At 42.3% G+C, this 12,746-nt stretch overlaps 1 protein-coding gene across 5 annotated transcripts in view; it reads right to left on the reverse strand.

Annotated features, from left to right (window-relative positions):
• PRDM2 (PR/SET domain 2) overlaps positions 1–10,883 on the reverse strand; it is a 70,875-nt gene extending 59,992 nt beyond the window's left edge. For 2 of the 5 annotated variants that reach the window (XM_033921965.1, XM_033921961.1), the window contains exon 1: positions 10,664–10,883. The gene's annotated coding sequence lies outside the window, so the exon portion shown is untranslated. Of the gene's footprint in view, positions 1–5,005; positions 5,025–10,296; positions 10,618–10,646 lie in introns of those variants that run through there. The other 3 variants (XM_033921963.1, XM_033921962.1, XM_033921964.1) reach the window with 3 other exon arrangements.
• Between the last annotated feature and the right edge of the window lie 1,863 nt (positions 10,884–12,746).

Below are 12,746 nucleotides of genomic sequence, written 5' to 3' on the forward strand. Positions count from 1 at the left end.
CTCTCAAAATGCTCAAAAATTTTCTAACATTTCCACTTTCACAGAAAATGAAATTATAAGCTTCTCAAAGTCAAAATACTTTGGGGTAATTTTAAAAAAATGCAAGTACAGATTTAGGACATCTCATCTATATAAATGGGTTCAGAATACATGTGGAGGGTCATTTTCAATATGACATCACGTTCAATTTAGGGGGAAATTTTACAAATGGTACCTTAACTAAGCCACCACACCGGTAGGTGCCCTACTGGCTCCCAAATGAATAGGAAAACGCCGTTTGAAATGGCAAATAACTTTAAATTTAAAGCACCAACTGGTACCTAAAGAAAAGATGTTGGAATTGCACCTAACATTATGGACATGGCTAACACCAGGCGTGGCATAAGCGCCTACATAAGTGTGATTCATGACAAAGATGCCAGAAATGTAGACCTGGAAAACCCTAGCTTACATTTCCAGCTCCTATCTATACCGGAGGTGCGATTCTCTGTGCAGCACAGTTGTATGATTGACACGTGATCGGTGGATGCCGATATCAGCACCATATAGAGAATCCAGGCCTTTGAGAAAAACATCCAAAAATCAAGTTGCAAATGTGGATTTTTGACCAGAAAATCATCTTTCTTCTCGTTTCAAAAAAAAATCACCATTTTCTAGATGTGTTTATATCCATTACATCAGTATCCAGCAAACTTTCTCGAGCCGCAGCACACTAAAGGTAGTGGCCATGGCTCGAGGCACCTGGAAGTAGGCGGATATTGCTGTGATGACATCATGTGCATGCATGACATCATCATGTTGATGTCCACGTGTGTGTGAAGGCCCTCCAGGCGGGCTCTGAGAAGCCAATGGGAGATACCAGAAGGGAAGAGGGCCAGAGAGGATAGGTGCTGGCACCCACCAATTTCCTACAGGACATGCCTCTCGCCATGGCACACCTGAAATCTCAGGAGGCACACTAGTGTGTCTTGGCACACAGTTTGAGATACACTGCATTACATTTACATAAGAACATAAGAAATGCCTTCACCGGATCAGACCTTAGGTCCATCTAGACCGGCGACCCGCACACGCGGAGGCTAAGCTAGGTGTTCCCTGATGAAGACCTTGTTAACCCGTATCCCTCAATGTGATTTGCAAGAAGGTGTGCATCCAATTTACCTTTGAATCCCAGAATGGTGGTCTCCATCACAACCTCCTCCGGGAGAGCATTCCAAGCATCCACCACTCGCTGTGTGAAACAGAACTTCCTGACATTTGTCCTAGGCCTGATGCCCCTCAGTTTCAGTCCATGACCTCTTGTCCGTGTCACATTTGACAATGTGAATAACAATGTTTTTTGCTCTATTTTGTCGAATCCTTTTAGTATTTTAAAAGTCTCTATCATATCCCCTCGCAGTCTTCTCTTTTCGAGGGTGAACAAACCCAGTTTTCTGAGTCGTTCCTTGTAGCTCAGATTCTCCATACCTTTTACTAGTTTCATGGCCCTCCTCTGTACAGTAGGGTTATATCCTTCTTTAGATAGGGAGACCAGTGTTGGATACAGTATTCCAAGTGTGGTCTGACCATCGCTCTGTAAAGCGGCATTATGACGTCCACCGATCTGCTCGTGATCCCCTTCTTTATCATGCCCAACATCCTGTTTGCTTTCTTTGCCGCCACTGCGCATTGAGCCGATGGCTTCAGGGTCCTATCAGTACCCCCAGGTCTCTTTCTTGTTCGCTCTTGCTTAAAGTTACACCTAACATTTTATATTCATGCTCCTTGTTTTTCCTGCCCAGGTGCATTACTTTGCATTTTTCTATATTAAACTTCATCTGCCACATTTCCACCCATTTCTCCAGCTGGTTCAAATCTTTCTGCAGTTCTTCGCTGTCCTTTTGTGTCCCAACTACCCGACTAGTTTTGTGTCATCTGCAAACTTGATAATATTGCTTGTTGTTCCCTCTTCCAGGTCATTTATGAAGATATTGAATAAGATGGGCCCGATAACCGAGCCCTGGGGCACACCGCTTGTCACCACTCCCAGTCCGAGAACGTCCCATTTACGCAAACCCTCTGCAATCTGTTCTCCAGCCATTTGCCTATCCATCTTAGTATGTCCCCTTCTATTTTCTTTAAATATTTTTTTTTTTTTTTGGGGGGGGGACATCCTGGGAAAGAAATGCATAAAAACAACCTACTGGAAAGTCTGGGGGGCAGCATTCTTGGTACTGTCCATACAGACATCCCAGCAGAGCAGTCAGGTAGCCTAGGGGGGCACTACAGTAGAGAATGACACAGGGATAAAGTTTGACCTGATCCCTGCAGGCTTGGTCTCCGTCCCCACCCCATCCATCTGTATAACTGTTTATAAACCACAAATTCCATTTTGTTATGATTTTGGTACAACGTTCCCAAAGATTCAGTTGCCTATATTTTTACATCATCTGGGAAAGTAATTGGATTGTCTTTCAGACATGGGTACAGAAGAGAACCTAAACCGCTTAGTGGATGAACAGGAAAATAAGTATCTGTTAAATGTTGGAAATGTTCCTTGATGCCAGCAAGGATGATCTGTTGTAGTAAGATGGTTGAGCAACTGGGCAAATGATGGAAGAACATTGCACATGGTAGGAGTCTGATCAGCAGACTCTTGTTGCCACATGAAAAGACAGACAACACATAAATGATGTCATTTAACAGTACAGGTCTCCCTCCATATTTTTGGGGTCAGCATTTGTGACTTTGGTTATTTACGAGTGTCCCATCAATAATTATATGGTGGAAGACCTGTATAAACAAAACATACAATTCAGACCACCATAACATATTTAACAGGATACAACTGTAAAACTATGCACCAAAGTAGAGCTGCATTATCCCTATTAGGGAAGAGAATAGGGCAGCAAATAAGGACCATTTAGCTGGCCCAACAGAACGTCAGCTGTTTACCTTGAATGATAGCAGAAGGAGGCGGAAGCAAAGTGCTTTGGTACTAAGAGTTTCCTCTTCCGCATCACATGCTGACATGTGCTTACGTCCAAGTGCATGCATTGGTACGCACAGTCTTGTCAGGTGTGGGGCTGGGCTTTCTTTACAAGGTTTTGCTTGACCTGCTGTTTCAGAAAGATCTTCAGTACAGTACTGAGGAGGTGAAATTTGTGTGCCAAGATTGGCACTCTTTCCTCCCTGGTGCAAATCATATCTTTATCTTTCTTTGCCCCCTCTTGAAACTCAGCAAACTCTCTGGGACAGAGTTGCCAAATGATGAAAAATGATCTAACAACTGCTCAAAAATAACACTGTTCACACACAGCCATTATAAATAACTTCATAGTGTAAATAAATCTACTTCTGTATTGTACTGTAGTGTTTAGAAAATTATTTGCAAATTTATGGTATTCACAAGGGGGATGCAGCTTCTGCAGTTTTGAATTCAGTTTCAAGTTTATTCAAGTTTCAAGTTTATTCATATTATTTGATTAAACGCTTTACCAAATTACAAAGCGTTGTACAAAAGGTAAGTTGCTGTCTAATATTTGCTAAGTTTTTAGATACTGATATTAGTCTCAAGGTTTTAGAGCCACCGAGATTCCAGGAGTGCTGCGAGATGCCGGCATTAGCTGACTACCTATAGGTCGTGCCTCTTTCCTCTTCTCTTCTAGCACGTCCCATTGGCAGCTTAGGGCCCCTTCTGGATGGCTTTCGCGCATGCATGGACATCAATATGATGTCATCGTGTCAATATCTGTGCACTTCCGGATGCCCTTGAGCTGTGGCCACCTTGTTTAGTGTGCCGCAGCTTCACAAAGTTTGCGAGACTCTTGTTTTAGAGAATGACATGGGGACAAAGTTTGTCCCTGCAGGCTAAGTCCCCGTTTCCATCCCTGAAAGCTCAGTTCCCATCCTCGCCTCGCGATTATCCATGGACTGCTGTCCCACGGTTATCCACGGGTACCCATCCCTGAGTCATTCTCTACACTGCAGTACACTTCCCAGGTTCAACTCTCACCATAACCCTCTTATATTTTATGGTAAGCCTTCTAGGAACACAGAAAAAAAACAACATAATTATATCTCATTGTGCACCATTATAATAACCCTCGAGCCTGCAGATGTCACCTATATGTAGGTATAGCAGGTATTTAGTGATTTTTAGAGAGATCACACTTTCTAAGAATTGCCTACATATATTAATCCTACATATATTTTACTAAACCATGCCTACAAACCGAAGGTCCATCAAGCCCAGTATCCTGTTTCCAACAATGGCCAGCCCAGGTCCCAAGTACCTAACTAGATCCCAAGTAGTAAAACAGATTTTATGCTGCTTATCCTAGGAATAAGCAGTGGTTTTCCCCAAGCCATCTCAATAATGGCCTATGGACTTCTCTTTTAAGAAATTATACAAACCTTTTTTAAACCCCGTTAAGCTAACCGATTTCACCACATTCTCCGGGAATGAATTCCAGAGTTTAGTTACATGTTGTGTGAAGAAATATTCTCTCTGGTTTGTTTTAATCTACTACTTAGTAGCTTCATCACATGTCCCCTAGTCCTAGTATTTTTTCAAAAGAGTGAACAAGTGATTCATATCTACCCTTTCCACTCCACTCATTATTTTGTAGATCTATATACTGGCTTAGTAGCATGTTAGCTTTGCTTTAGAGCAGATTGTAACGATAGCTGAATTTAGGAAACGGTGGGGTTTATATTTTCAAAGCAGAAAAATGTCTAAAACAAAAGTCAAGGTAGCAGAAAGACACGTGTCTCACAAAAACATTTAAATTGCGATTTTTGAATATCAGACTTGAGACATTTTTTGCTGCCATTTGACCAAATTTCAAGGGGTCGTGTTGATGGTGTGTCTGAGCGGGACTTGATGTTACCAAAAGTTAGACATTTTTCTGCCATAATGGAACAAAACCAAAGGCAAAATTTTGAGACATTTTGAATTTTTTGCTTGGAAGGATCTTATTGGAAAGTGTATTAACAAAATTGTAAGTTTTATGTTGAATTATACCTGATGTACGCTGCCTTGGGTGAATCTCTTCATAAAGACAGTTAATAAATCCTAATAAATAAATAAATCACAATTTGATACCGTACCTATGACCTACCTGAATATTTCTTAAGATGAAATAAAATCATAAGCAACCAACATCACCCATGTATTCATTTGTGCGAACCCAACAGAGTGGACACACAAAATATTAAATAGTTTTTTAAAGAATGTTAATACTTTTGTTATTGCTATTTTGGTCACATATAAGGGAGTACAGAATGCCCTACACAACAGATTCTAATCTGCATTAAGCACTTAATGCACATTAAACCATGTGGTAACTGCTAATGCAGAGCCGCATTAAGGGGCTTTGCTGTAATTTAGCAATTACAGTCAGTCTACTGCATGTTAAATGCTTTTAGTGTCAGGGGCACGACTTGGGCAAAGAGTGGGTGCAGAAGCATTAACCAGCTTACAGTAAATGTAACATGCTAATTAACTAGTTAACGCAGGAGCACTTACCACCAAGTACTACTAACTGGGACAAAAATTACCATAGAAAATGCTAGTTCTGCCCCCACTGGTTGCTATGTAAAATTTTGCAGCTCCTGTGCAATATATTCCTGCGTTAAGCAACAGTAACTACAAATTTTGCCTTAGTTTAGTAAAATGGCTCTGATGCTTTGCACTTTAAAACTTATATATAAAGTATGCACTAACAAAAGTAATGGAAAAAGAATAACAACAAAAAAAAAACCCTTGCAAAAATTAACTGTAATGCAAGGTGCTCAATTTTTGACTTTTTATTGATGAAATTCCCCCCTCTCCCCCCCAAAAAAAAGCTACCAAGTACCTAAACATGCCAACCCGCAAACATAATCACTGTTATTCATACCAATCAAAATCACAGTGTTTCACACGTCACATCCCATCACTAGTCCATGTCATGGGGTTTTTATTCTAGCAAAGCACTATGCTAATGCAATTAGAATGCCCATATGTGATATTAAATACTACGGTATATGACAAAGAGAGACCAACAAATTCTAAAGAATATCAGTTGTGTGCATGAGAAGTTATATAGGATGTTATACAGTAGGCAGATATCTTTCATTGACACATACCACCTCAACTATTTCCTATCTATCAGAACGTAAAATAAATAAATAAATCACACTGTTTCCTAGTTACTCTGCTTCCCCAAAGTTTGAGACCCCCAGTTGCAGAAGTTTCTGAATCATGTTGGGTGACAAAAGGAAAAATGAACCACCACACATACAGTAGTACAAGCTCATAAATATTTCTTTTGAACAGACTGTGCTAAAACAGACCAATCTTTAAGATATTTGAAATACCATTCTTGTGCTCAGAAAAATGTCCTGAGAGATTTCATTCCCCTAATACAGGGGTGTCCAATGTCGGTCCTCGAGGGCCGCAATCCAGTAGGGTTTTCAGGATTTCCCCAATGAATATGCATGAGATCTATTAGCATACAATGAAAGCAGTGCATGCAAATAGACCTCATGTATATTCATTGGGGAAATCCTGAAAATCCGACTGGACTGCGGCCCTCGAGGACCGACATTGGACACCCCTGCCCTAATATGTTCATACAATAGAAATTCTCATTCCACAGTGAAACAAAGATAAGTCAACCAATTTTTTTTAAAAGTCTAATTTTCAGGAGCTAACATTCCATATATCTAACAAGGTAACTATGTTATTGCAAGTTGAAACCTAGTAAATAAAATATCAAGAAAAGGACCTACAATTTGGCATCTGATATCTACAAGTCAGAAAAAAATTTAAACTGAAAAAAATAAAAGCAACAGAATTGGGGAAAAATAAAGTCAAACAAAACAAGCAGCAACAATAACAAAAAAGCAGGGAACAGATTTCTGCTTGCTAAAAACATTTCCATATAGCACCTAAAATATACTGCGGGGTCCTTTCATTAAGGTGCGCTAACCTTGGATCTAATCTTGGAATGAACGCTGTTGTTATTAATTGGTTTAAAACGTACCTTATAGGTCGCTCTTTCAAAGTGAGAAATGGTTGTAAGAATTCAGGAGAATATTCAGCTAGGACTGGAGTGCCCCAGGGTTTAGCGCTTTCGGCACTATTATTTAATATCTACATGACTACAATAGGCCAATTATTTGTATCTTTAGGAGTCGAATATATGCAAACGATATCATTTTCTTTTTTCCAGTAGGTGGATAGGATATAAATTTGGAAAATTTATTGAGCATATGTGTAAAATTGAGGAGTGGATGGGAGAACAAGGTCTGAAACTAAGGGCTCCTTTTACTAAGATGCGCTAGCAGTTTTAGCGCGCGCTAGACGCTAACGCCTCCATCGAGCTTGTGTTAGTATTTTTCATTTTGCGAATGGTTTGCACGTGCTAATCTTCAACACAAGCTAAAAATGCTAGCGCACCTTAGTAAAAGGAGCCCCAAGTGTGGACAAAACTGAAATAATGTTTGTAGGAAAGTCTAATGATCAGTGGCCTAAAGAAGTGAAAGTTATTGATGATGTTCTTCCTGTAAATGAGTCTATGATCATTCTAGGTTTAAGGCTTGATTCTGGTCTTACAATGAAGTTGAAAGTAACTAAAGGCTCCTTTTATCAAGGTGCACTACAGGGGTTAGCGCGTCGGACATTTCATCACGCGCTAACTCCCGCGGCACACCAAAAAGCTAATGCCTCGTCAATGGAGGCGTTAGCGACTAGCGCGGCAGGCGGTTTAACGCACGGTATTCCGCGCGTTAACCGCCTACCGCAGCTTGATAAAAGGAGCCCTAAGACAGTACAAGCATGTTTTGCACAAATGCATTTGTTACATCAATTAAAACCTATGCTATTGCCATATGATTTTCGTACAGTAGTTCAGGCTATGGTTTTGTCGAGACTTGATTACTGCAATGCCCTGTACCTTGGAATAACAAAAGCAAAGTGCAGGGCACTGCAGGTAACTCAAAACGCAACAGTAAGATTGTTACTTGGATTGTTAAAATAGGACCATATTTCACCCTATCTCCAACAACTACATTACATTACATTAGTGATTTTTATTCCGCTTGTACCTTGCGGTTCAAAGCGGATTACATAAGAAGAGAACTGGACATTTCCAGGATGGTACATGACAATAGAGAATACAGTTTGAGGATAGAGACTTAATAACAGAATGATAGTAAAGACTTAATAACATCGGAAGATGTTTTGGACGGCAGTGTTTTGGTTTCTTGGGGGATGGGGTGAGGGAGGTTAGGTAGATTGTATATATTTTTTGAACAGCAGTGTTTTGATTTCTTTACGGAATGTCTTGAGGTCTGATGTTGTGGTTAACAATCTGGTGATGGAAGGTTCGAGTTTTGCAGCATGTGTTGCCAGGAGGCTATCATAAAGCTTTTTGCGGTGAGTACCCTTGAGTGGTGGGTATGTGAATGATGTCAGTGTTCTTCTTGTTCTGGTTGGAAGGTTACGGTTTAGGCGGTCATTTAGGTAGGTGGGTGCAGTACCGTTATCAGTTGTTTGCAGAATACGATATAAAGTGGTAATGATGCATCACCAATTCTTGTATTGAATCATACCAGAACTGTTTAAAAATAATATGCTTAGTTATTTACCAAGCAGATCATTAGGTTCTGAGAATTTAGCTTTACTGACAACGAATGCTAACCTGAGGTTGGTGGAGACTGGTAAAATGACTTTGTTGTGCAGGAGTTAAAATATGGAACTCCCTTGTGGGCCAAATACAGTACTCCCCCGATATTCACGGGGGTTCTGTTCCAGGAACCCCCGTGAATCTCGAAAAACCGCGAATACGGTTTTTCATGGGGGAGCCTGAAGAGGGCAGCGGGAGAGGGCACAGGAGAGCTGCGAGTGCAGAAAATCACTGTGTGTCAAAGCAGCTCCTGATTGGATAAGGCCCGACTTAGTGCAGGAAGAGACGGTCAGAGCGTACCCTGAGTGATTTCCTGCACTTGCGGTGGTCCGGCTGCTCTCTCCTGTCTCTCCCGCTGCCCTCTTCTTGTTGGCGGTTCGCAGTTGGAAAATACCGCGAGCGACCGGGACCCCTGCTGACCGCAAACGACTGGGGGGAACACTGTACAGTGAAAGGAGCCTGTTTAGAAAACTGCTAAAGACACAGTTATTTGTAGATGCCTTTTTCTAGTCAGTAATTTTCTTTGGCATAGCTGAAGAATTATTCATGATCTTTTTATTTAAGCTTTTGCTGCTATTTTGCAGATATGTTTTTAGGACTGTGTTTGTTTTATTATGGTCTTTTACAATTTACGGATGTAATTCATGTAAATCATTTAAACAGTATAGACATTTTTAAAATAAATAAAACCAATTTAGTGCACACTAAGGGCTCCTTTTACGAAGCTGCATTAGCGGCTTTATCGCATGCACCATTTTAGCGCGCACTAACCCCTGCGCTAGCCGAAAAACTACTGCCTGCTCAAGAGGAGGCGGTAGCGGCTAGCGCGGCTGGCAAATTAGCGTGCGCTATTTGGTGCGTTAAACTGCTAACGCGGCTTCGTAAAAGGAGCCCTAAATGCTAAGACACCCATAGAATATAATGGATACCTTAGCATTTAGCGCGCGCTAATCTTTAGTAACGCGCTAAATTGGTTAGCGCGCCTTAATAAAAGGACCCCTGTATTTCCACCTGATCACCAAAGAAACAAATCCATTTTTTTTGTTTACATTAAAAGGAATTCCCTTCACAGGAGCTGAAAAATATTTCAAAATTTCAGGCACCAGTATAAAAAAAAATAAATAAATAAAGCGGTCTGGTTGCCCTTAATGAATTTTGCTTTTTTAAAAAAAATTTCCTTTATTTGTCTGCCTCATCTCAGTGAACAACGGGCACCTGAAGCCGTATTTTAGGTGCCAGGGCACTGGGATTTCCCCCCCCCCTCCCCTTACATAGGGCCTGTTTTGCTAGGCTTCCCCCCCCCCTTTTCTCTCCATAGACAAAGAATGTGTGACAAGCTTTAACAATTCCAGGCCCAGCGAAAGAAGACGGCTCTGAGCCTCCTACTTGACACTATTTGATGCTCCATTGACGGTGGGAATAAACCAACTGGAGCACTTTTTTTTTTTTTTTTTTTTAAAGCTCTTCCCAAAATACAGCGACAACCCAAAAGGCAACTGCTAACATCTTAGAACAATAAAGCAGCTGAATCTGAGCCTTGCAAACACCTTGCCGGGGGGGGAGGGAGGGGGGGAGCGCCGTGCAAAGTCCCAAAGAAAGAGAGAGCGAGGGAGGCGCGCGCTTCCTCTTTAGTCTCACGAACCCGGTTCCGGGACAAAAAAGCTCCGACGCCGCCGATCCCGTCCATCTGCTGCAACCCCCACTTAGGAGGGGGGGGGGGAACCCCCCAAACGCCTCGTGGGTGACTTTTTTCCCCTCGAGCCACAGGAAGTAACGTCCGGCTTTTCCCCCTCGGTTAGCGGAGGCACAATAGTGACTTCGGGGGGGTTCTTCGACCCGTGGAAATCGGAGGGAGAGCTGCGAATAAATCAAAAGCGGTTTTCCAAGAAATTAAAATTATCTCCCCCCGCCCCCGCCAAAAGAAAAGAAACAATTCCAGTCAGGTCGGGGGGGGAGGGGCTCAGCGCACCGCCTTTGGCGCCTTCCACTGACCAACATTTCTCTCCAACCTTTTTTAAGTCGGCGCCAGTCCGCAGGAGGGTGGTGCAGCCCGGCCCAGCGCGTCGCCGGACTTCTCTCCCTCCCTGGGGCCGCTCCGCCCCGCCTTCTCTCGCTCTGCGACCGCCCGCTGCGGCCTGGCCTAGCCCCGGCCCGCCCGAACCTCCCCCTACCGCCTCCACCTCCTCCCTTCAGCCGGCTGCGCGGGGAGGGGGCGTGGCCTAGGAGACGGCGTCGACTTCCTCCGCCGCGCGGGCCAGGTCTCGCGCGAGATCGGCGGGGGGCTCCGCGCGCGCGCGCGGGGGCGGCCGTTCAGGAGGCGGGAAACGGGGGCCCGGCCTCGCGCCTGGGGCGATGAGGGATCCTGGACTGGAAAGAGGAGCGAGGGATTGAGGGGGAAACTAAGAGAGAGAAAGAATGACTGAAATATCCACCTCCAACAGAGCTGAGCCAGTAAGGTATAATGAGGTTAAAAAGAAGCCAGAGGATTTTATCGCCTCTGATTCTACCCCTTGAAATCAATGCTACAGATGCATTCTCAAGACCTAACCTCTTCCTTTTGGAATTGGGGCAACTTGGCAGCTCTGAGAAACCAGACTAAATAAAATAAAAAAAAGGAAGTAAGCCAGAGACACATAAGAGCTACCATGCTGAGACAGACCACAGGTCCCAAAGAGTAGAACAAATTTATGCTGCTTAAAATAAAGCAGTGGATTTCCCCCACATTCATCTTAATAAAGGCTTATGGGCCTCAATTTTAGGTTGTCTAAACTTTTTTTTTTTTTTTTTAACCCTGCTAAGCTAACTGCTTTCACTAGAGGCTCCAACAATGAACTCAAGTTTAATTACACGTTGAGTGAGGAAATAACTTGTGCGGTTTATTTTAAATCTACTACTTAGGGCTCCTTTTACGAAGGTGCGCTAGCGTGAGCCGAAAAACTACCGCCTGCTTAAAAGGAGGCGGTAGCAGCTAGCATGTGCGGCATTTTAGCGCATGCTAAAACTGCTAGCGCACCTTTGTAAAAGGAGTCCTTAGTAGCTTCTTTACATGCCCCCATTAGTGTGGCCTTTTTTTGTGTGTGTTATTTTGGAAATTGTATTTTCCCCCTTTTGTATTCTGTTGTTTTTTACATTCCTTGTAGTGATGATTTTTTTTTTTTTTTAATTCCCTGTTTTGACATATACAGGTATACTTATTTTAAATATAGTATATTGTAAACCGCCTAGAAGTTTTGACAGGCAGTATATCAAATACTGTAAATAATAAACTTGAAACAGATGTGTTTATTACTATTGCAACCAAAATTATCCTTTCAGATTGGAAAAATATTTATCAGATTGCTTATAATAACTGGTGGAATCTTATTTGTTTGACTTCCACATTTGCACGGATCACTGCTGAGAAATATTCTAATTTGAGAAAACATGGGATTTTTTTTTCCTTACAACTTGGAAATGCTCTAGTCTAGGCCACAATTTTTGAGCTGACACCAATGTTTTTCACACCCCTGCCTGGAGAAATAATGATGAGACCACATTATGTGGTCAGAACCACAAACACATCAAAGATACAATACAAGCTAATAAAGATGCATGGAAACCATTCAATCTACACTTAGGACCCCTTTTTACTAAATAATGTTAAGCACCTAGGGCCAGATTCTATAAATAGCGCAAGGTCGCTTGGTGGTCAATCAGCTTCTAGGGGCTCTTTACAAAGGTGCATTAGGGCCTTAACACGTGGAATAGCACGCGTTAGCCGCTACCGCCTCCTCTTGAGCAGGCAGTAGTTTTTTGGATAGTGTGCGCTAACAGGTGCATGCGTTAAAAACGCTAGCACACATTTGTAAAAGGAGCCCTAGGTGTCTTTTACAGACTCACATCTAGCAGCTCCTAAGCACACAGGCATCTTAAGAGGTAGATGCTGGTACATTAGGCAAGGTTTTACCTAGCCTAACTCTCATACCTAATGACACCTAAGTTAACCACGCCTAATTTTCAGGCAGGTGTCAGAGGGCACCTCGACTTCAGCATGGTAGGTGCCACATGGATATCCACATGTAAATTCAATTATCAAAATAATTTTTTTAAATC

The sequence above is a fragment of the Geotrypetes seraphini genome, chromosome 15 (assembly GCF_902459505.1).
Source record: "Geotrypetes seraphini chromosome 15, aGeoSer1.1, whole genome shotgun sequence".
NCBI lineage: Eukaryota > Metazoa > Chordata > Amphibia > Gymnophiona > Dermophiidae > Geotrypetes > Geotrypetes seraphini.